Source organism: Vulpes lagopus, chromosome 3 (assembly GCF_018345385.1).
Source record: "Vulpes lagopus strain Blue_001 chromosome 3, ASM1834538v1, whole genome shotgun sequence".
Classification (NCBI taxonomy): Eukaryota; Metazoa; Chordata; class Mammalia; order Carnivora; family Canidae; genus Vulpes; species Vulpes lagopus.
Window position 1 is genome coordinate 137,250,361 of NC_054826.1, and position 23,167 is coordinate 137,273,527.

General features: G+C 34.3%; 1 protein-coding gene across 2 annotated transcripts in view; it reads left to right on the plus strand.

Annotated features, from left to right (window-relative positions):
* The window catches only part of OLFM3 (olfactomedin 3), a 188,581-nt gene that overhangs the window by 87,919 nt on the left and 77,495 nt on the right, over positions 1-23,167 (plus strand). Inside the window, exon 1 of one of the 2 annotated variants that reach the window (XM_041747234.1) lies at positions 8,701-8,740. The exons of the other annotated variant lie outside the window; for it this stretch is intronic. The gene's annotated coding sequence lies outside the window, so the exon portion shown is untranslated. Of the gene's footprint in view, positions 1-8,700; positions 8,741-23,167 lie in introns of those variants that run through there. 2 annotated transcript variants of the gene reach the window in all.

A 23,167-nucleotide genomic window follows, 5' to 3' on the forward strand; every position in this document is an offset into this window, starting at 1 on the left:
AATCTCTAACACACTTCTATATTAGTTTTTGATGGGTGCTATGACAAATTGCCACAAACCTAGTGGCTTAAAATAACAGAATTGCATTCTTATAGTTCTGAAAGCCAAAAGTCTGAAATCAAGGTATCAGTGGGGCCATAGTACCTTTGAAGTCTCTAAGGGAAACTCCATTCCTTCAGTTTTCCAGCTTCTGGTGGCATCACTCTAGCCTCTGCTTCTGTGGTCACATTACCTCCTCCTCTTCCGTGTGTCTGTGTCCCTATAAAAGACACCTTTCATGGACTTAGGGTCCAACTGGATAACTTGCAATGACCTCATCTAAGATCCTTTTTCCAAATAAGATAGCATTGACAGGTTCCAGGCTTTAGAGCATGGACACATCTTTTTGGGAGCCACCATACAACTCACCAAAGCCTCCTTGCGTTCCAGGCTGCATTTCTATCATGCCTCATTGTGTCAACCCAAAACACCTCAAAGCATATCCAAAAGAGATCCATGTATGCAGTATTGCTGCACTAAGAAACACCTAGGCTAACTAGTTTTTCTACCTATATCTTTAGGATACAGGGATAGAGATCCTATTCCAACGAAAGGAATAAAGCTATTCAAGAACTTTGAGCACATATCACTTACCCTTTCCCACTATTTACTGATTTAGTCTGGACTGTTATTCACAATATCTGCCTCCACTGTGTTAGTCACAGATGTTTTCTGGTGCCAACACGCAGCACAGTCAAGAACAGTAAGGCCCTGAGAAAAGATATGGCTCTGCCTGGTGAGGTTTTACCACTTTTCTTGATCAAATCACTTAAGTTGACTCACTTTTTTCTGCACCTATAAACTGAGGTTAAGATATTTTCCCTCAAAGTCAGGTATGATGATTAAATGCAGTTATACAGATAAATCAAATTTTAATGTCTAGAACACAATGTAAAAAATAAATGGTATTTCAGTGTTAAATTATCATTATCTCCATATTTAATGAGGAAAATAAATTCTAAATAGATTAATATTATAAACTATAAATACAATATCTCCATCTACCATTTCTTCACAGTCCATATATTTGGATGCTGCATATAGGTAAAGTAACAATATGTGAGTGGAGGCTGATGGGCATGTAGAAAACTTCATTTGACATGGACCAAAATTTTAAATAACTTAGTATTACTTTCAAGCTCTCTGTAGAGAAATGAAACTTTCTAAAGGTCCCAAGGACTTTCTTCCTTTTGCAAAAAGAAACTTGTGAGCTCAAAATAGAAAACAGAGATTTTGCCTCTCTTCATTAGAAGTTAGCCTTAGAGCAGACAAGGGTACAAGTTCCAAAAAAAGCTTTAACATTGCAGTAATGCCAACAACATATGTTAAAAAAAAAAGTTTAAAATGAATATTTATAAACAGATTATTTGGAACCCATCTGGAGACCTCCCTTTGTTAACCTTGCTGAGTGGGCTGTGTCCCTTCTGCAATTCTGCTAATTAAAAACACAGAAACAACTATCACAGAGTAACCTGCGTTATTTTACTTTATACTCTGCACAGATAATATCAAGTAAGGCCAAACGGTCAGCTGGAGTAAGGCAAATTTTGAAACCAATATTCCATTGTCTTCATTTAATACCATCTGGGCAGAGAATGACACTGTCACTATGATGATTTTGCTTTTAAGATATACAGAAATAGTCCCCAAAATAACTAACATGTGATTGGTATGTGTGTATGTAGGCAGTGTATTTTGACTATATTCTTTGCAGAGATGAAAAACTTAAAATCCCTTTGACATTTCCCCTTTTACCATGTTTAAGTGATTGCTAAATATCAGCTTATGACTTTTATCTGGATCCCATGGCAAAATTTTTGAAAAGTAGGAAAAACTTCAATTGCTCTTATAATGGGAACCTAGTTCAAGCTTACATGTCAAATAGTCAAGTTTATCTTTTAGCTCATTTTAATCCTTTTTTGTCACAGAGAATGGTTTGAAAACTGAACATTTTTATTTCTAAAATGAGCTTAAAACATGAAAAAATGAATGTGAATAAGAAAATTAATCAATGAACACCCCCAAAGACCTCTACTAATTTATTTTAAAACATTTAGATGTATATGTATGCATGCATATTTTAATATGTGTGTGCATATATGTATTCACATGTACATTATAAACTCATGTGTATATTTGGTCATGTATATATGTATGTATGTCACATTCAAATCAGTCACTGATGGTAGTGAAGGTGACGGAAAGTCAAGTGAGTGAATCTAGCTGTCAGATTTCCAAATAATTGAAGTTAGATTTCCATTTCTTCTGTCAAAAGTTTAGCTTTTGTCAAGAACACTGTGTAATCTCCATCTACAACCTGCCATTGCTTAGGATAAGAGATTCACTCTTGTTCTAGTTTTGTGGCACCTGGAAAATATGAGGTGTTTCCATGGTTTGATCATTTCATTTTAAAATATAGCAGAAATCACAGAATTGTGGCAAGATTAGACCAGAATCAAAGGATACTACATCCTGGACCTAGCTTTCCATTTATTATCTCAACATAGAAAACTATTTAACTTCATTGGACCCCAGTTTCTTACATGGGTGATGAGGGCATTAAAATAAATTATGTCTAAGATGATCTACTTGGTGATATAAAACACATGAGATAAAATATGAGCACATTTACTAGGCAATGCACAGTTGGAAATAGCGAAACCTACTATTTGTATTCAGATATTTAAATTATTTCACTATTGCTAAACTCTGGATTAAACTTAGGTCCATGTCATTATAACTGTATGTGTGTTTTAATGCAATAATTTAGCAATTGTGTAAGAAATCAAGTACATTTTGTAAGTGTATTTAACATCAAATCATTAAGGGGAACTGTTGCTATAAATTTCTCCAAGAGAGTTTAGACCCTACTTTCTATGGAACTGACTTACCAAGGGAACATCCCAGTCGTACCAGGGATAGGGGGAGATATAGCTATTCTTCTCCTGGCTTCTCTAGGAGAAGGCATTCTAAATCCAGCCCTACTCTCACTCATTTCAGAAAAATGGAAGAGATGTGAAGGAATATGTCTTCCCCTGATCCTCACTGGTTACTAGTGATTTAACCAGCTATTAAAGGGGGGGGGCGCTTATAGAGTTTACATGATGAGAATAGATCATTCTCTGGTTGCACTGCTGAGAATTGTGGTCCTCTGCTCCAAGTCAGAGGCAGATTATTTCTGGTTGTGAATTATTCATTAAACCTTAAAGGCAATTTTTAGCCGGTTGTTGAGTGTTCTCATAGATCCGCACTGTTGCCAGTAACTCTGTCTTGAAAACACTGACTGCAGCTGTGATTTCAAGCATTAGTGGCCAATCCCAATTCTGAAAGCTAGTGATCACAATTTTTATAGTGCCGTCTCCTTGTGATGCAGTCGTTCCACAGTTTCAGCTGCTGTATTTACTCCCTGGAAACCAACTGTTGGCTTGATGATCACACCCCACAGAGAAATTTATTTTACAATGTTCTTAAATCAGCAGGGAAACCCTTACAGAGCAAACTGTAGGCTTTCCCCCCCAAGAAGTAAACAGATCAAAAGCAAAAGAACTCTTTTGGCAATATAACACCTGTGCAAGTTAACAGTTTCCCATATCCAGCCTGGATACTGAGTATTAAATTACATTTGGCCTGAGTCCATCATTGAGTGTATCCTAAGTGATATTCTTATTCAATGACTGTTTTTAATGAGATTTTGATGTTCCAGGATGTTCAGTTGGAGTCAATTGCAATCCAATGAATATCTGGTTGCCTTGAGATTACTTTCACTGTTTCTAAAACTGAGGGAGGTATTTTCCTCCATGGCTGCATTTAAGTGTTGTACTATGGAAGGAGAGGGGCGTGGAGAGTGAAAGAATGTATGCCAGGAATAAGAGTAGCTGATTGAAAGCTTACTAGTGAAAAATAAAAACCTTGAAATATGCAAAATATTTTTGACTCATGCACACCCTGTTACTATAATGTCCCTACCGAAATCTTGTTTGGGAAATCTTTGGAAAGGTTAGATGAAATCTAACCATAATATAAGAATTTCTAACAAATACGTGCTCAGGGCTCCTCACCTTTTTAAACATTCTTTTGTGTTCAAAGACAAAAAGTTTGTCTGTGTTCACCACAAGCTGACTGTAAGTTATTTGATATATTAGTTGGGTGCTGATGGTGGTGGTCCCTGGGGAATTTGTGGGGAGTAGAGATAAATAGATGGGAAGAGAATTGATCTCAGCTGTTTTATTTTTTCTGGATGGCCGATTTCCATAATATAAGTTATTTTCAATGATAGAAAGAAAGTTATTTGCCTTGATTTGTTTGCCATCCGTTCTCAACTTCCAAGAAGAAAATCTCTTTGGAAAAGAGTCATTTGTCATTACTGAATTGTATTGCTGGCCACCAACTTTTGGCAATTCTATTCATACACAGTTTTCATATATGTATCAGCCATTTATTGAAGTGTTAAAACAGATTTAGCTTTCATCCACATATTAAAGAATAAACAGTATATCCCAAATTACCTAAAAATTAGAAATTGCCAATTCATTCTCTCCACTCTTTTTATAGAACTGGAAACCATGTTTCAATCTAGTACTTGCAGCCAGCAGCTGCATCTTCAGAAATGAAGAATGGAACGTCTCTTTCTTCCTCCATCCTGCTAAATGTTACAGATTGCTTCTGACTGGTTCCTAAAATAAAGTCAAGATTTTTTCCCTCTTACCTGACATGATTAGTTTTGAAGCTCGGTTCCAACTACCCGGACCATATCCTTTTTCATCTTCGATCACTCAAGAATATTACTTCTTAAAGTTCTTCTATTTATTTTTTGATGATACTAAATAGTTTCTTCAATGAAGCATATGATGGTAAACTATATGATATAAAAAGCTATAGCTTGGAAAACTATGAGAACTGAATCATCAGAAAAAATATTCCACAACTTTCCATATTAATAAATAAATACACAATCATGTTACTTTGCTATTATCAGAGAATCATTTCAAAATAACTAGAAATAATTTGTGACACATAATGATTATTATTATAAAAAGAATTTTTGTCTTTTAAAAATATTATATTTTGTTTCAAAGAGTTTTTCAGATTTCAAATTCCATGAAGAAGGACATATATCCAAATATGCAAAACTATAAGTTCATAAAATCATTTCAAGAATTGTTTTTCTATTGATAAGACACAGGAGAGTACATAGATTTTCACGGTTTTTGAGCATCATTAATCATAAAGTATAAAATAGCAAAATTAAGAAACTATATTGTGTCTAACCTACCTAAAGCCAATATTATCAATCTCACCAATCTCACCAACTCAACAATGCATAATTGACATTATGCATTGACTACAATCCTTGCCTATCCTTGGTCTCACATTCCTTAGCTCCGTAACTGCAGCAACCCCATTTTCACTCTACTTCAGCTACATTAAACTTTTTTTCTCTCAGGCAGAACTATGTCTAATTAACTTCTGTACACACAGGGCTTTTCACAGTGGCACCTATTTGTCATGAAATATATTTGAAAGAATGAAACTTCTTTCTTTACACACTTGTTCATTTTCTCATACCTATTCACTCTTTGTCGTTCTTGTGAAGTCCTTCTTGATTATTCCCTGTGCTTCCAACTATCTACTCTCTTTCACCTTCTCTTCTTTTCCTCCCCAGATTGGATTCGAATGTCAATCATTTCAAATAAGTGTCAACTCTCACTTCAGACTTTTCTTCTCCTCTGTCCTTTTGCAATATTTATCCTGCAATTCCTGAAATTCTCTACGACCTTGTCTGTCCTAAGACTGCCAAATTCTACTGGAAGAAATCACAAAACCACGCTAAATACAATACATTTTAAGCCATGTCGTCTGAGTGAATCACCACAGCTGCTGAGAAATCCCTTATAACCTCAAGTTCTGAATCCACCCACCTAGCATGGCGATCAAGGGTAAAGGCTTTGGAGCCATAGTCTTGAGTTTGATTCACAAACCTGTCTCTTACTGAGAGCCTTGAACAAGTTATAATCACTAAATATTCAGCTTCCTACATTCAGAACGAGGGTTTTTACAGAACCTACTGCACAGAGCTTTGGAAAGATCAAATGAGTTAGTGCAGGTAAACTGTTAAGTATGGTTCTTGGCAAATAGTAATCCCTAAACAAATAGTAGGTTTTTATTTTTTATTTATTTTATTTTATTTTTTTACTGATTCCTATAATTATGCTCAAACAACTAGGGTTTCCTTAACCTAATTATTTCTGGTATTTCCACTTCACTTTTTGTATCCTCTAATGACCTTGATTTTTCTTCTTGTAACAATTTCTCTTTTAATCTGGACTCTTGACTTCTGTCTTTTTTAAACTTCCTAGTTCCTTTTCGTTTCATTTCCATCTTCAACCTTTTCCTCTATACTTCAGAGTTCTTTACTCTTTAGGTGGCAAACATGGTCAATTTCTTCATTTCCTCTTTGTGATACAACTATTTCAAGTTTCCAGACCATCTGTCCCCTTACTTTGCTGCCAAAACTATGGAAATAGAGCACATCTTGATGCCTCTGCTTACTCAAAATTCACTTACTCCTCAAATGTATCCCTTGTAATCAGGATCCAAGATGAACCTGTTCTATTGAATGAGTATATTGAATATTATGTTGAAATTATTCTCTCCTAACTACTACTAACCTTCTAATCACCACTCATGCCCTCCTTCTTGAAATCTCTCCTCATTTGTCTTCCAGGTGATATAATATCATCATCACTCACCTCTTCTTACCAAGCGTTCCTTGGTTGTCTCTGGTACTGGTTCCTTTTCCTCTTTCAATCTTCAACAGTAATCTCTCTTAGCAAAGATGTGTTCTGTTTTTAGCCCTCTCGGCTCTGTACCAATTGACTTCATTCATTCTGAAGCTTTTTGACTCTCCTCTCTGTTGAGATGGTTCATGAATCTGAAACTTGTAAGTATGGCCTTTCTCAATTCCCCACTGTGCACTGTACTTTCCCACTTTGACTTACCTGTAACATTTTAAATTAAATCGGGCAAAATCAAACTCATTCTGCCTATTACTTTTCCATGGATTTTCCTATTTCTTTTAAAGTACCACCATTGTCTCAGTTCAAACCTAGGAGTTATCTTTAATGTCCTGCTCTCCAATCGCCATCACAACTTATCAGGACTATAGATCACCATATATTTCTCACATATATACCTTTCTCCATTCATAATTCCATCACGCTACTTCAGGATTTTATATTTTCTTTGCAGAACTGTTACAATAATCCTTTTGTTGGTTTTCCTTCTTCTTATCTGCTTCCTTATCCATTTTACATTTTGTTATCATACCCCTAACCATCATGAAAACTGTCAGAGACTCCATTAAGTCTAAGCTCATTCCTGCAGCTTGATTTTACCTTTACAGCTCCATGTCTCTATATCCCATATTTAAGGTGTATTTACCTTTATAGCTCCATGTCTCTATACCCTACTTCCATACACACTGCTCACTTTTTTCCACATGCTTGCCACATCTGATTATCTCCACTGCCTTCTCGCAGGTATTTGTCCCTTCTGAAATTCCACTTTCTCCTAGATGAGTGATAAAATTCCATGTATTCTTCAAAATGCTGCTCAAATACAATTTTCCCAAAATCTTCCTTGATTCTCCCAACTGGTATGACATCTGTTAATTTTGCATGTCCAAAATAATGTAAACCTTTTAAAATGTTGTTTGCCTGTCTTAACTAGTATTAGTCTTAAACAGTTTATTAAAAGAAGAGATTTCATTGTATTTATCTTTGTATCTCTCATACCATAAAATAGGCTCTGAAGAATAGTAATAAATTGAATCGTTGACATGGACTTACAGGATGTATAAGAATACAGTCAAAGATAAACAGAAGTAAAAGGACATAGAGAATCCAAAAATGTCATGAATATCCATTGCATTTCAACTTATTTTTGAAATATAGTTAGTAATTTGTTTAAATATAGATACCTACTTCTAAAAGAAATTTATAAATTTTCATTAAATCTATAAAGTTAATATTTTAGAACAAACTCAAAAGAGATTCCATTAACTTTCAAATCCAACCTACTGTAGCTACACACATCCATGACCCACTCTGCCTTTTTCACCATAAATATGCTTCATGTTTTAATCATAATATCCAAAATGCAATTCTCTTACTTGTTCTGTTCTCACTGAGCTTTTCCATCCATTAACTCTACAGTTTTCTTCCACATCATGAGCCCCTTCTTGGCTTCACTTCCTTCACTATCTAGCTTTGACTCCATGATTTCCCCACTCCTAATACTTTCTTGCCTTAACATCTAAGTTGCTTTCTTCCCCATCTTTATTTTCCCTAGTCAAACTAGAAACCACCGAATGCTTTCTTCATGTCACCCAGATCATGAATTTCTAGGCAAGATCAAATATATGTACAGACTGGTATGACTATAGATTCAGGACCTTCCCTTCCTTTAATTCCAGTTTGTTTTAGCTCAAGTATTACTTCCTATGGGAAAGCTTTCCTTATCAAACATGTTATGGGTTTGAAGCTAGTTAGGTATTTTCTCCTATGTTCCAATCTGTGCATGCAGTTCATTTGTTTCTTGAGTAAGTATTTCTTAAATCTATGTCCATGGACTTCTCTAGATGATTGGTACACGGAATGAACAAAGCAGACAAACTTCTTGCCATCCTGAAACTTACATTCTGGTGAGGGAAATATCAAAAACATAAGTAAATTCATGGCTAATATAATATCGGACTACAAAAAAGCAATAGAAAAAAATAAAACATAGTAAGTTAATACTTTTCTCAAATGAGGATTTTAAAATTTCTTGTAACAATTCAACTTTTATGATCTAACCTAAGTTTCTAGGGCTATAATGTGATAGAGAAGTCTCTCTCAGGAACTAACATGAGAACAAAAACTGGAATGAAGTTTAATAAATAAATAAATATATATATATATAATGTTAAGTAAAATATATAAATGTTCACATTTAAACTATTTATTTACATATTGAACATATATAAATGTATTGTACAATCTATTCTGTATGTATTCAATCTATTTTTATTGAAAATTCAATTTTTTGCAATTAAAAATTATTTTTGGATAAGGATCATTTCTTTTGGGGAGATTCTTATAGATTAAACCCATGAGATAAAAGGTATGCTAAGACTTAATTCATTTGCCAAATAGTAACCAACAACTAACAAATATTGCTTGCTTAGATAGAGTGTTTTCACCTTGTCCCCAAAGATCCCTGCCTGGTATTTATGCCCTTATGTAATCCTATGGGACCATCTAGTGACTCCCTTCTAATGAACAGAATGCACAAAAAGTGATAAAATGACACTCTCAATATGAGATTACAAAGAGACTTTAATTAAGTCTTGCTCCTCCAGGCTCTTTTTCACCTGTTATTCTGTCAACTTGTGAGCTGCCACAGAGAGAGATAAGCCTACATAGCAAGGAACCAAGAGCAGTCTCAGGCTAACAGCCAGTGAAGAAATGCACCATCAGTTCACCAACCTGTGAGGCTGAGCTCCTAACAACCACAAGTGAACTGAGAACAGATCTTCCCCCAATTAAGCCTTCTGATATGACCACAACTCCAGCCTTGATTGTAACTTTTAGAAGACCTTGCAGAGCATCCAGTTGAGCTGTACCTATATTCCCGACACAGAGAAACTGGGGGTGATAAATGTTTGCTGTTTAAAGCAACTAAGTTTTGAGATACTTTGTTACACAGTAATAGATATCTAATATTAATGCCTTTTTTCCTTTGTATACTCTAGGGGATCCATACAAATGCTGGTGGAATACATTAAATAAATGTTCAGGATTCTCAACCCTTTCATTCAATTCCAGTTTTTTTTTCTTTTTTTAGAAATTCATACTTGCTAATATAAAATAGTTCCCCAAATCAGTCAGTATTAATCACTTAAACATCAAGAAGTCAGATCTAAACATCATTTAGAATTACATTTAATGACCTACTGCACTTTCACAATTTCTAATCACTTCACAAGTAAAAGGGCTGTTATTGTAAGTGTTTGAAATTGTCAAAAATCAAACCCTGAATCTACTACCTTCTAGTTATATGACCTATGTATGGTAAGTAGTTTAACCTTATTACACTCCTTCAGTTCCCTAATCTGTCAAAAAAATATATTACCCACCTTAGAAAGTTTTTATAAAGATTAAATTCAGTAATGTGTTTGACCAATAGTAAGCAAAAATGTAGCTGTCATAATTAGGCTCCAAACAGAACATCCTGGAATAATATCTTCTGTGCCAAACTCTGAAACCTAGACTGAATATTACAATTTATCCTGTACTCTGAAGTGTATGCGACCCAGGTCATATTAATCTGTTAATCCATTATATGACCTGAGAATCTCTAATTCAGGTTAGAATTTAGTGGTTGAACTGTCATGAAATATTAAATCATTTGTTTGTTTATGGTCCTTGAAGCTTTACAAAATGAAAAAAACAGATTTGTTTTTGTCTAGCGTGCATAAATGCCAAAAGACACAGAAATGCCATTAATTTTCCCAACTGAAACATCCTTATCCATCAAGTTCTTTAAGTTCCTTCCTTAAAGATCATTTTTAAATTGTGATACAATTTGAAAATGCCAAGCAACTATAACTTTTCTGTTATTTTCCCTTACATCCTGGCATAGTCTGATAACATATTACATAGTTAAGAAACGTTTTTCTCTTGGAATAGGGTTATTTATTTTGAAATGATAAGCCTAAGGGAAAAAGTCCTACTTGTGAAGTAAATATACTCTTTTCCAAGTAAAGTCACATCAAGAAGGCAAAGCAATGTGATCCAATATTAAAAGCTCTGACAAATAAGGAAATGAGATATTCTATGCAATGTTATTTCCTACATAATACTTGCTCAAAAATATTAATATTTTAAAATCATCCTCTATAAAACAATATATGGAATGACCTCTCTAAAAGTTTTGTAGTAATCCATGGATGTTTCCAATATGGATAAATATAGGACCAGATGGCTCATTTCCTTCAAAATTTTTTTCTATTGCAAAACAAATAAAAAATGCCTAAAAGATACATAAAAGAGAGCCATATATAATTATAATATACATATTGCTTTCAAACACAGTTTTTTTTTCCAGCTGAGTGGTTACTTAATAGAAATGTACTGGGACACCTGGGTGGCTCAGCAGTTGAGTGTCTGCCTTTGGCTCAGGGCGTGACCCTGGAGACCCGGGATCGAGTCCCACATCAAGCTCCCTGCATGGAGCCTGCTTCTTCTGCTTATGTCTCTCTCTCTCTCTCTCTCTCTCTCTCTCTCTGTGTGTGTGTATGTGTGTCTCTCATGAATAAATAAATAAAATCTTTTTTAAAAAAGAAAAAAAGAAATGTATTAACTGTTCATATGATTTATATCAAAAGATATTTCAGAAAGTTGCCTTAGAAACATAGGGTTTCTTTTTCCTTTTATAATCTTACAAACTATATTCCTAATTGCAATCTTAAAAATTGTACTTACTTTAAAAATAATTATTTTCCTGTTTGCATCAGATGGGTTCCTAAATCATGTTAATCTATTATTAGCTGTGCTAATTACAGAACTGATTGGTTACATATAAGTCAATTTTATGTTTTAAGGTAGAATAATCTTCTTTACTTCCCCTAAGGTTAGTAAATTTATAACTATTCCTAATTTTATACTTAAACTCTCAGTGTAGGATTTCCTTGTGTATAATTTACTACCCACATGGACTCCTATAAATGCAAATGGATTTTTCCAGATACACATTTTAGTTTCATACATTTTCCATTGGTTTTTATTTTCCATTCACTTGAGGACTATACTAGCTACTTGCTAAAAGAATAATACAATGTGGAATTCAAAAATTAAAACTGGGGAGTTTACTTAGTATTGTAATTTAGTGTTCTGCCAAATAATACTTAAATATCTCATAAAGTTTAACGTGTACATGTGCAAATACAAATTTCTGGAATTCTTTTTTTTTAAGATTTTATTTATTCACTCATGGAGACACACAGAGAGAGAGGCAGAGACACAGGCAGAGGGAGAAGCAGGCTCCATGCAGGGAGCCCAACTCGGGACTCGATCCCAGGTCTCCAGGATCACGCCCCGGGCTGCAGGCGACGCCAAATCACTGCGCCACCGGCGCTGCCCAAATTTCTGGAATTCTACTAAATTATAGAAAGAACATTTGGTTATTAAGAGGTCATAACTGGTATCTTGTGTTGGTGATGGTATCTGTTTTTTTAATATTTTTTTGTAATGATTAATATATTTTTATGATAACTGATAGGGTTTTGAACTTATAAGTTCATACATTGTTACCATTCATTCTGTTTCCTTCAATATTTTTGCTATCACAAATTATTTTTCTGAGGCACATCAGTCTCACAGACACACACACACACACACACACACACACACATCCCTACAATCAAAAAAGTTGGAGGAATTCTCTAGGGCAAGTATTCCATATTGAGGTCTATGAACTTCTTGAATCCATGGATATGTTCTGAATGATTCTAATGACAGGTTTTAAATTTTGTGGTTTTCTTTCAAATATAAGCTAAAAAGGAATGAAATCTAATCATGTTCTGGATTACTTATGAGCCTCTTTTATCCTAGTTTGCAGTAGGATCTTATTGCTTACGTTTACCTTTGTTCTTGCTTTTTACTGCATTTGGTCTTAGGGAAGGTCAAATGAGGTCAAGGAATGGTATAAAACAAAGATTTGGGATCCCTGGGTGGCGCAGCGGTTTAGCGCCTGCCTTTGGCCCAGGGTGCAATCCTGGAGACCTGGGATCGAATCCCACGTCAGGCTCCCGGTGCATGGAGCCTGCTTCTCCCTCTGCCTGTGTCTCTGCGCCTCTCTCTCTCTCTCTCTCTCTCTCTCTGTGTGTGTGTGTGTGACTATCATAAAAAAAAAGTTTATAAAAAAAAGATTTTTTTCAGTTTAAATAGAAGAAAAGTAATCAGAAAATGAAGATATACGTATACAGAGGGTATAAGCATGCTAAATCCAAAAAAAGAGAGATCTGCAGAACTGCAATAAGTACCATGTACAAACTCTGAGTGTACAAACTGCTGCCACTCTTCCTAGAACATACCAACTTATAGCAGGTGGTTAGTAGTAAAAGTCACAGTAAGTGGGTATAATAACTACAATGACCAGGACAATGATTCAAGACAGTATTCTTAAAATTAAAAGATAAAATCAATAGCAAATGAAAATTTTTAAATGCTAATATATCCTTATATTATGAAACTTGCCTGATCAGATTAAATTCAAGAAGGCAGTTGTGTGTGCCACATTAATATTATTAATTTAAACTTTATTATTTTAGTTTTCAAGTCTTACTTGCAATTGTTTAACTTTTCATTTATATAAGACTAAAATGGACTGATTTTTTCCTACACTTTATATTCACGGATTGTATATGTGTTTGTAAATATATTACAAAAGCCAATCTAAGCAATGTTACCCCACAATTTATTGTTATTATTATTATTAACATCATCATCACCATCATCATCATCATCATCATCTACCTTTTAGATGGATCCATTTGATGACTCTCACCTGAGAAACCTTGTTCTATCTTTTAAAACATCACAAATGCAAAGCAGAATAAATAACATACATTTATCACAGGCAAGCACACAACGTACTGAAAATTTCCCAGTTCCTATGTCTATTCCACAAATGTAAAAATTATGATTAATCTGATATTCTATTCCATTTCAATTTCAAACAGTATTCATGGCCTATTAGATTAATAACACAATTAGTGACACCATACGATTTGTAAAGCATTGCTCCAGGGACCTTGTCAAATAGTTAAACATCCTCTCAGGAGGTGTCAGTATGGATCAAAGGTCCAGAATTAGGCCCAAAAGGAGGGGACAGAGTTTTCGATAAAAGAAAAAAAAATCATTAAAACTTCTCGTTAATATGTAACATTAGTATAGGACTCTTGGAAAATGATGAATGGAGCATGGAATTTAGGCCTACTTTAATTTAAGCACACACACACAAATCTCCTTGAGGTTTACCAAGATGGAGTAGCACATGAGTCTACGGTCAAAATCATGGCTTAATAAAAAACAATTTGGTCAGCATGTACTGATATGCATAATTTATCTCTAGCGACTGAATTGGAGGCTTGGGGTTGTAGTAGAATCCACTGGAAACCAAGACAACAGATTGCAAACAAATAAGCCAAGAGAGGAATTTAGTTCAGGGCTGTGGTAAAATTGATGAAGAAATCAATCCCATTAATTGAGTTGGAAAAAAGGTTAGCATCATGTGCAAGGACATAAAGTCTCCTAGGAAAGGGCTTACAGATAAACATGTTAAAACCCTGAACCCATTCATCTTATTTAGTCGCTCCACCCCTAGCTGACCTGAAAGTAAGCAGCGTGTTTACATCTATTGGTATTTGTATTATCCTCTCTATGAAAGGTAAACTGCTCAATACCGGGGTCATGACTTCTATATCCTGAGAGTTTTGAATAAAGTAAATCTCTCAGGTGCTTCTACATCATATATGTATTTCCAGCTCCACTTGGAGAAGACATTTCCAAATAGGCTAATGGCAAGCTCAAAGAAGGCAATGGTCCTTTTAATGCATGTGATTTGTGTTAAAGACTGCTTAAAGAACAAATAGTTAAAGTTGTCGAAATGTAGTTAAATTTGTATTATTGTTAGTCACTTGACTGAGAAACATATTTAAAATGAATTTTAAGAGGAGAATTTAAATGTGACACAGAGGCAAATATTAAAAGAGACATTCTTATTCTATAAATTATTCCTTCTTTTAAATAGAAAATATTAATAGACACATGCTGAGAAAGTGCAGTTCTTTTTTGAGTTTACACAGCATAAAACGAATAAAAGTCAATCTACCTGAAAAACTATTCGAAGGGTTTAAATTATCTGGACTATAAATATAAACATTGATTTAATAAACCAGGTAATTTATATATAATCCATTTTGTGGGGCTCAATATATATATTGTTAATATCTCAAAAGAGGATGTTTTACAAAATATTAGATTATAATAATCATGTCCCTTTTAACATCTCACTAGTGTGACACTTAGTTTATATTTCTGGTTCTGTAGATTATCTTCTATTAGCTGACTCTGGAAACCAAATATAAACCAATTGATACACAAGGAAAGATAGCTTTGTTGGCTGTGCTCATCTTATCAGTTTGACAACTTTCTTAGTCACCACAAATTGGCTCACACAGATCCTTAAAGATCTTTTCACCTATAGGAGAGATTGAGGTTCATCAGTAGAATTAATGAATGAAAGAATGAATACAATTGCCTTCAGTTTGTTAAGTCATTAGAAGTTGAATAAGAAATATAAATGTTTGCTATAAACAGACTCTCTTTTACAGGGTCCATCAGATTCTGTGGTTTCTTTACTGAGATCAGGATAATGTTGAAGAGCAACTCATGGGTGTTAGGCAAGTAGGTTTGGACACCGATTAAATAGCTACTACATTTTTCATGCAATGTAAATTTTTCACCATTTTGAAAACACCAGTAGGCAAGATTATTTGGTTTACTTTAACTGTCTTGGACATTAAAATGAAGAGAAATAGAAACAGAGACACAGAGAGAGACAGAAGAGGGTAAGAAAAAGGAAGGGAAGGGGAAAGATAACATGCACATACTGTAAACTAAATTTTTCTGAGTGAAAACTTTCAATTTCCAAATTAAAAAGTGACCACTGGGGCCCCTGCATGATGCAGTAAGTTGAGCATCTGACTCTTGATTTCAGCTCAGGTCATGATCTCAGGGTCTTGAGATCAGGCCCCTCATCCAGCATCAAGCTCAGCAAGGAGTCTGCTAAGTTACTCTCACCCTTTCCCTCCACCCCTCCCCATGTGCACACATGCCCTCTCTCTCTAAAATAAATAAATAAACCTTTAAAAAAATAGTGACTTTTTTCTACAAAGGTTGTATTTTGGAAAAGAAATCCGAGAAAGGGTAATCACTAGATAACTGCAACTTTTATTTTATTATTCAATAAATTATTGAATCTATTGCTCAATTGCTGCTGTTCACAAGCTTCTGTGGATGATATCTTTCAATAGAATAATAAATTTGACCAATTATCTGCTGCAGGCCTTTTATATTAACCAGTATGTTATTAGAAGAGTTGGGGAGTCAGGGAATATAAAAACTTTTATCACATCCCCAGCTCCTCCAGGCATTCTGGTGCAGAACTGAGGCCAGACTTAATGTCTCTCTTGCTTGGCACATGAGTATATTTTGGGCAGGAAAAATAAATTGCAGAGTCACTTAATAACCAAAAAATAGAGTTTTATTCAGGGTAGACTCTTATTCTTATCCAGCAGAGACACAGAAAATATAAAGCTTGAGCTAATAAGGACTGTGAGCTTTATATATGATTAAGTTATTCATTAGAAAAAATAAGAAGTGTTGTCCTAAATGTGCCTAATTTTACTGTCCAGGATGTATGTAAACACAAATCTGAGAATTCATGAGAAATAAAGATTATGTTAAGCTGTATAAAGTTGGCCATATTCAACATTATTATCTTTAAAAGATGGCAAATTTAGGGACATCTGGGTGGCTCAGCAGTTTAGCGCCTGCCTGCGGGCCCGGGTGTTATCTTGGAGTCCTGGGATTGGGTCCCACATCAGGCTCCCTGGATGGAGCTGCTTCTCCCTCTGCCTCTGTCTCTGCCTCTCTCTCTCTCTGTGTGTCTCTCATAAATAAATAAATAAAATCTTAAAAAAAAAAAGATAGCAAATCTGTATGATCCTATTTTATAGTGAAATACCACTATTTTTCATGATTGTCACAGTAAGTAATATCCATGCCAAATCTGAAATGTTAAATACTAGTAACGAATTAAGTGTAGATAGCTTTGCATATTCTCATCAGAAATTTTGCTAACAATATCTATTTTCTTTAATAGTTAGGCACCATACTTGGGGCTTTTCAAAAATGAAAATGTCAGTAATGTAGATGATCTAATGCATATCAATATTGATCATTATTATTTACCACATCATCAAAGTATTAAAAGGACTCCTGAACCTAGGTAAAAAAAGACAAATCCACTTAAAATGGGAATACTGTGTAAGAAACTGATCCAAATATTAAAAAAAAAACCTGTGCTTCCTATGAATAATATTAGTCAGTGGATCATCAATATTTTTGTTTGTTTCATCTACTGCTTACATTTTTATTGCTTTTATTTTAATACATTCATCTAGCAATAATTAGCATGCTATACATACTGTGTCTATCTTCCTTGTATATGTAAGACTTGACAAAGTATGTTATTATTTCCTTTGGAATTAATGATCATTTTAAGTTTGCTCTTTGAATCCCTGCAAAAGATTTAGATTTCCCTGCCTAACCCAAACAAGAAGGCACTGCACATTTTACATACTAAGTTATTGATTCATGGGGTGGATTATGTGCAAATTCAAAATCTCTAGCTAAATCCTTCTTAATTCTAGGAGCTGGGGTGAAGTAATATGCTCTCCCACCAAAAACTATCTGCAGGGTTCTGACATTGGTTCAACCAGAATCATTAGGAAGATAAATTTGCTACACCAAGGTGAAAACACACGTATTACTAATACTTACTGGACGAGAGGCTGTTTTATTAAATCAGATTCTCAAATTATCCAAATATTTGGTTAGATTCAATTATATTGAATTAAATAAGGTCTGAAAGATTCACACTATCAGCTATAAAGTGGAAATATTTGCTGCTTGAAGATTAATTTATTTCAATGCTAATAACCTAACCTGTTGTCTCAGATTTGCTGAGCCACAACCTCTTTTTATTATTATAGAACTTATATCTTTTCAAATTATTTCATGAATTATATGTTTATAATGATTTAAGCATGAAACAAGTGGTTTTATCTTCACTGAGTCTTAGATTCAGGATTTTGTCTATATTCAGTCCACCAGAAACAAACCTTATTGGGTTTTGTTTGTATGCTCAATTTTGTTTTCTGCATAATAACCATAGTGCATAAATGTGTGAAATAATTAACTCTTTTATACAGATATCAGAAACTTTACTTTGGAAAGATAATCAACTCCCTTTTAAACAATTGACTAAATTTCTGATTATTCTGGTGTTTTCATGTTGGCTATGTATTTTTTAAAGATTTTATTTATTTATTTGGGAGAGTGAGCAAGAGAGAGAAAGTGCATGAGCATGGGGGAGACGGTGGTAGGGAGAGAGGGAGAAGTAGGCTTCCTGCCTAGCAGGGAGCCTAATGCAGGGCTCCATCCCAGGACCCTGGGATCACTACCTGAGCCAAAAGCAGATGCTTAACCGGCTGACCCACCTAGGTGCTCCTATATTTTCTTTTGAGAAACTAAAAAAAATCACTAGATGTTTTTATAACAATTTCAGAAGTTATAGAAAAGTTTAAAAAGTGAAGTTAAAATGATATCAATCCAAATCCTAGCAAAATATTTCATCACAATAGTTAACTTTCAGGTTGTTTTCCGTTTTGTATGTACACATATGGTTATGTATGAGCATGTGCATAAGGATGTGTGTCTCTGTGTCTTAAGCATTATTATGTGTGCAATGGTTGTCTTTATTTTTCTATTTAATATATCATAACTGGGACACCTGGCTGAAACTCTTGGTTTCAGCTCAGGTCATTATCTCAAGGTCCTGAGAGTCTAGCATCAGGCTCTGCACTCAGCAGGGAGTCTGCTTAAGGCTTCTCTCTCTCCTCCCTCTTCCTCTGCCTCTCCTCCTGCTCATGTGCCACACGCACTCTCTCAAATAAATCTTTAAATATATACATATATATAAATAACTATTTTCTAAGATCATTAAAAGCTTTTTGAAAGGCACAATTTTAATGCCCATGAATATCATACTTAGGATTGCAATATGATTCAATCAGTCTTCTTTGGATTTGGAGGATGTTCCCAATTTAGTAGTTATTTGTAATATAGATGAAGAAATTTGCCTTATATTTTTTCTGGATTTTCAATTATTTTCTTTTCTTTTTTTTCAATTATTTTCTTGGGATGACTTCTGAGAAGCTGAATTGTTAGTTCAAATGATATGAAAAGATATTTAAAATTACAAAAATAATGCATTTAAATATTACAAATATACATAGAAAAAAGTAAGCATCTTTCAACTCCATTACCCTTAAGTAATGCTAACGATTTTATGTGTATTTTGACATAAGTTTCCTGTGCTAGATCAGTATATCCAAGTATTTATATAAATTCATTACATATATATTTCCTCTTCTCTTTTTGATCAATAAAAATGAATAATACCATAATTACCCTGATTTGATTTTTCCCATTAAAAAATAAAACATAAGAATCTTTTCAAGTCAATAATTATATATAAAACACTTTTGTGTAAATAGTTTCATGCTATCATAGAATACAAATATATGATCATTTATTTAATTACTACCTTATTAATTGGTATTCATATTCCTTGACAGTACTAAGCATGGTACATATATCTTTATGTACTAATGATTTTTCCTCTGTAATAATCTGAACTGTGGGAAGGGTAGAATCTTAACAGACACTGCTGAATTTACAGGAGATTTTAGCAATTTACATGACTTCCTATCTCTATCCCTGCAAACCAAGCTGGGCAAGAGACTGCCAGTTTCCCACATTAAACTAATTTAAAAGATGTTTTAGATCTTATCATTTTAATAAGGTTAGAATAATTTTTTTCAAATTTTCTTTTTCCTATTAGGGAATTTAAATACATTATCATATATTTGTTCCCTATTTTTATTTCTTATTCCATGAATTGCATTTCCATATCTGATGAGCACTGAGAGGTATACGGAATTATTGAATCATGATATTTATATACCTGAAGCTAATATAACACTGTATGTTAACTACACTGGTATTAAAATAAATTTAAAACTAAAATAGGAAAAGAAATAAGAATGGGAGTGTCTACTCTCCCACTGGCAGCTCCAACTTCAGAATCTGACAGATGTGGTCAATGGGACATGCAAAGGGAGATACATGGTGATGTCGGGGCAGTACATAGGAAGGAATTTCTTTTTTTTTCTTTTTAAGATTTTATTTGTTTGTTTGTTTGCTTGTTTGAGAAGACAGAGACAGCATAAGCAGAGAGAGGGAGAAGCAGACTCCCCAATGAGCAGGGACCCTGATGTGGGGCTTGATCCCAGGACCCTGAGATCATGACCTGAGCCGAAGGCAGATGCTTAACAGACTGAGCCCCCCCAGGTGCCCTGGAAGAAATTTCCCTGTGCTAGTCATTTTCCTGGTGCCTTAACTTCCTGACTTTGTCCTGAGCAGCTATAGTTTCTGCAGCTATCCACATAGACTCTTGGTCCCCAGGAAATGTATGGGTTTGGTATATTTCAAGCTCTTGACCAGTTCACAGACAATCAGAATACCAATGGGTAGGTTCAGTCCCATAATGTCGTCTACAGAAAGACACTACAGACATTTGACAATTTCCTGAAGACTTCTCATAGTGTACAATCAGTAATTATTTTACCTTTTTGGTTTGTAAATTATTTATTCATTCTAAAATGGTATGACTAGGCATTAGTATTTAGACTTTCACTGAAGGGTAGCTGGTCTTCAGTGTGATCTATATAGGAATCATTTCCACTGGTGTTGCTGTAGAAGGAGTGATTGGGGCTCCTTGCAGGAATATGGACTTTATAAAATCTTCAGATATTTTCCTGAAACTTACCATCACTACCAACTATCCCATCTTTGCTGAGATTGATTAGACCTTCATAAATTGCTCACTACTGGCAACTATAATTGATCAGTGACATCCAGCACTGTCTTGAGGTTGTAGATTATTGTAGGTTTTTTGTACAAAGATGCAGCAAATGTCAAACTCATAGTCAGAATCTCATACTTACCTCCTGCCAGGCTGATATCAGTGTTGTCCCTACAGCTAAAACAGTTCTCCAGGTTCCAAAAGCTCTGACGATGCCAGATTAGTATTATCCTATAGACGGCCACAACTGCAGGGTTGAGAGGCTGTGCTGATTGGAGATGGAACAGACATAAAAGGGGGTTTGTTTTAAAGCCTGCTTGATATTTTTCAGGGTTACCCTAGTCCAATATATATATATATGGAGACTGAATATATGATTACCTAACACTATCAGAACTAGGAGGAAATATATATATACACACTGAGTAGAAATAACATGGTACTATTTTTGTTGAGTCTATTTTTTTAATATAACATTTCTGAAAATTTGATTATTTCACAATCAATATTTATTTAATACAGTTTTCTTCAAAAACACCATTAATCTTTATGCTGCATCTAATACTCAATGGTATCTTAAAATCAATTGTGTACATATTTTTTCATAGAACTAATTTTCCATGGACTGTATATAAGATAAAACTAATGAAACTATTAATTAGTGGAAAAATAGTTAATAATTTCAACATGTTTTCATAAGAAGGCTATATGCAATATTGAATATTTAGGCAAGAATACAGAAAAACAGATGAGATTTCTGACAGAAAAGGCTTGAATGTTTGTTGTATCAATTGTCCTTTTTATAACCCCAGATTTTAGGGGTTTGAAGACATTCCCTAAAATGGAGTTGTTTTATCTTTTACAAACAAGTTTTCCTGGGCCATCTGGGTGGCTCAGTGGTTAAGCATCTACTTTTGGCTCTGGTTGTGATCCTAGGGTCCTGGGATTGAATCCCACATTGGGCTCCCTGCAGGGGAGCCCACTTCTCCCTCTGACTGTGTCTCTGCCTCTCTCTGTGTCTCTCGTGAATAAATAAATAAAATCTTTAAAAAAACACACAACAAACAATTTTTCCTTACAATAAAAATGTAATTTAGGAAAAAATCCGATACTGAAGTTTTGCCTCTTACAAATTCATGCTAGTGCTGACTCTGTGAATATTTAAGAAATTCAGAAAATGCATTTACCAAATGGTCTTTGTATCAGTGTTCTATAAATTAAAAATTTCTGAATACAGAATACAAGATACCTAGCTGTTTGTTACTCAGAACTGTATTTCTCAAAATGGCATTCAATCAATCCATAGCTAAATCTAGGCTTCTATATAAACCCACATTTATTATGTGAATTAGTAACATTCCAGCCATGATAAAAGAAAGGAGAAAAGGATTTTGGAACCAGACTCAATGTATTGCATCAAAAAGCAAAACAGCTCATTAAATCCAAGACAGATATATAAAATATCTAACAAATATCACGCAAAATTTTTACAAAGAGAAGATGAAATTATATAGAGCATAGCATCAAATAATTTAAGATACAGCAAAACAGCTGAAGTAGTGATTTGAAAGAAGGTTATTATCTTAAGGAATAGTTTATCATTTGTGTAAGATAGAGATATCATCAAGAATAGGAAGAAATATGAGTAAAATCAGAAAGTTACCATTCAACTATGTTGTAGAGTCAATAGCTAATATAAATAATACCATGAAAACTGATACTGAAAGGAAAATACAGTGATTAATAGATAAACCCTAAACCATACTTTCTGTTTCAGACAAAAATGGATTCTCATTAGTCCTTCACAAAAGAATGCTACTGCAATCTACCAAGACCCATGACATCCTCTGAATCCGTTTTATAGCTTTCCTTTAACTTTGTTAGGACTTCACAGCTGAGGGGATAATTCAGCTCATTCCAAATTACCCCTTTATGTTTCCCTCCCTTAGTGACTTTCCTCAAAACTTTCACAATCATTGCTGGTCAGTATGCCAACAATTATGATTAAACCACATACATATTTGCAGCTGATATGATTTCTCTGAGGTAAAATAATTATTGATTAAAAATCCACAATAAGGTCTACTTAAATGCTATTTGCATAACTGTTTTCTGCTAATTGAACTACACCTGATCCTAAAAGCACAAACACATATGTAGTGAAGCTAATTCAGAATGTTTTCAGGGATTCTGGTTGCCTTTGTTTTCAAAAGCTCTGTGTAAGATTTTCTGCTACCATCATGGGCTTGATTACGAGAACTCTGCTGTTATTGCTCCAGAAGATGTGTTGCTACTAAGGACACAGATAGTT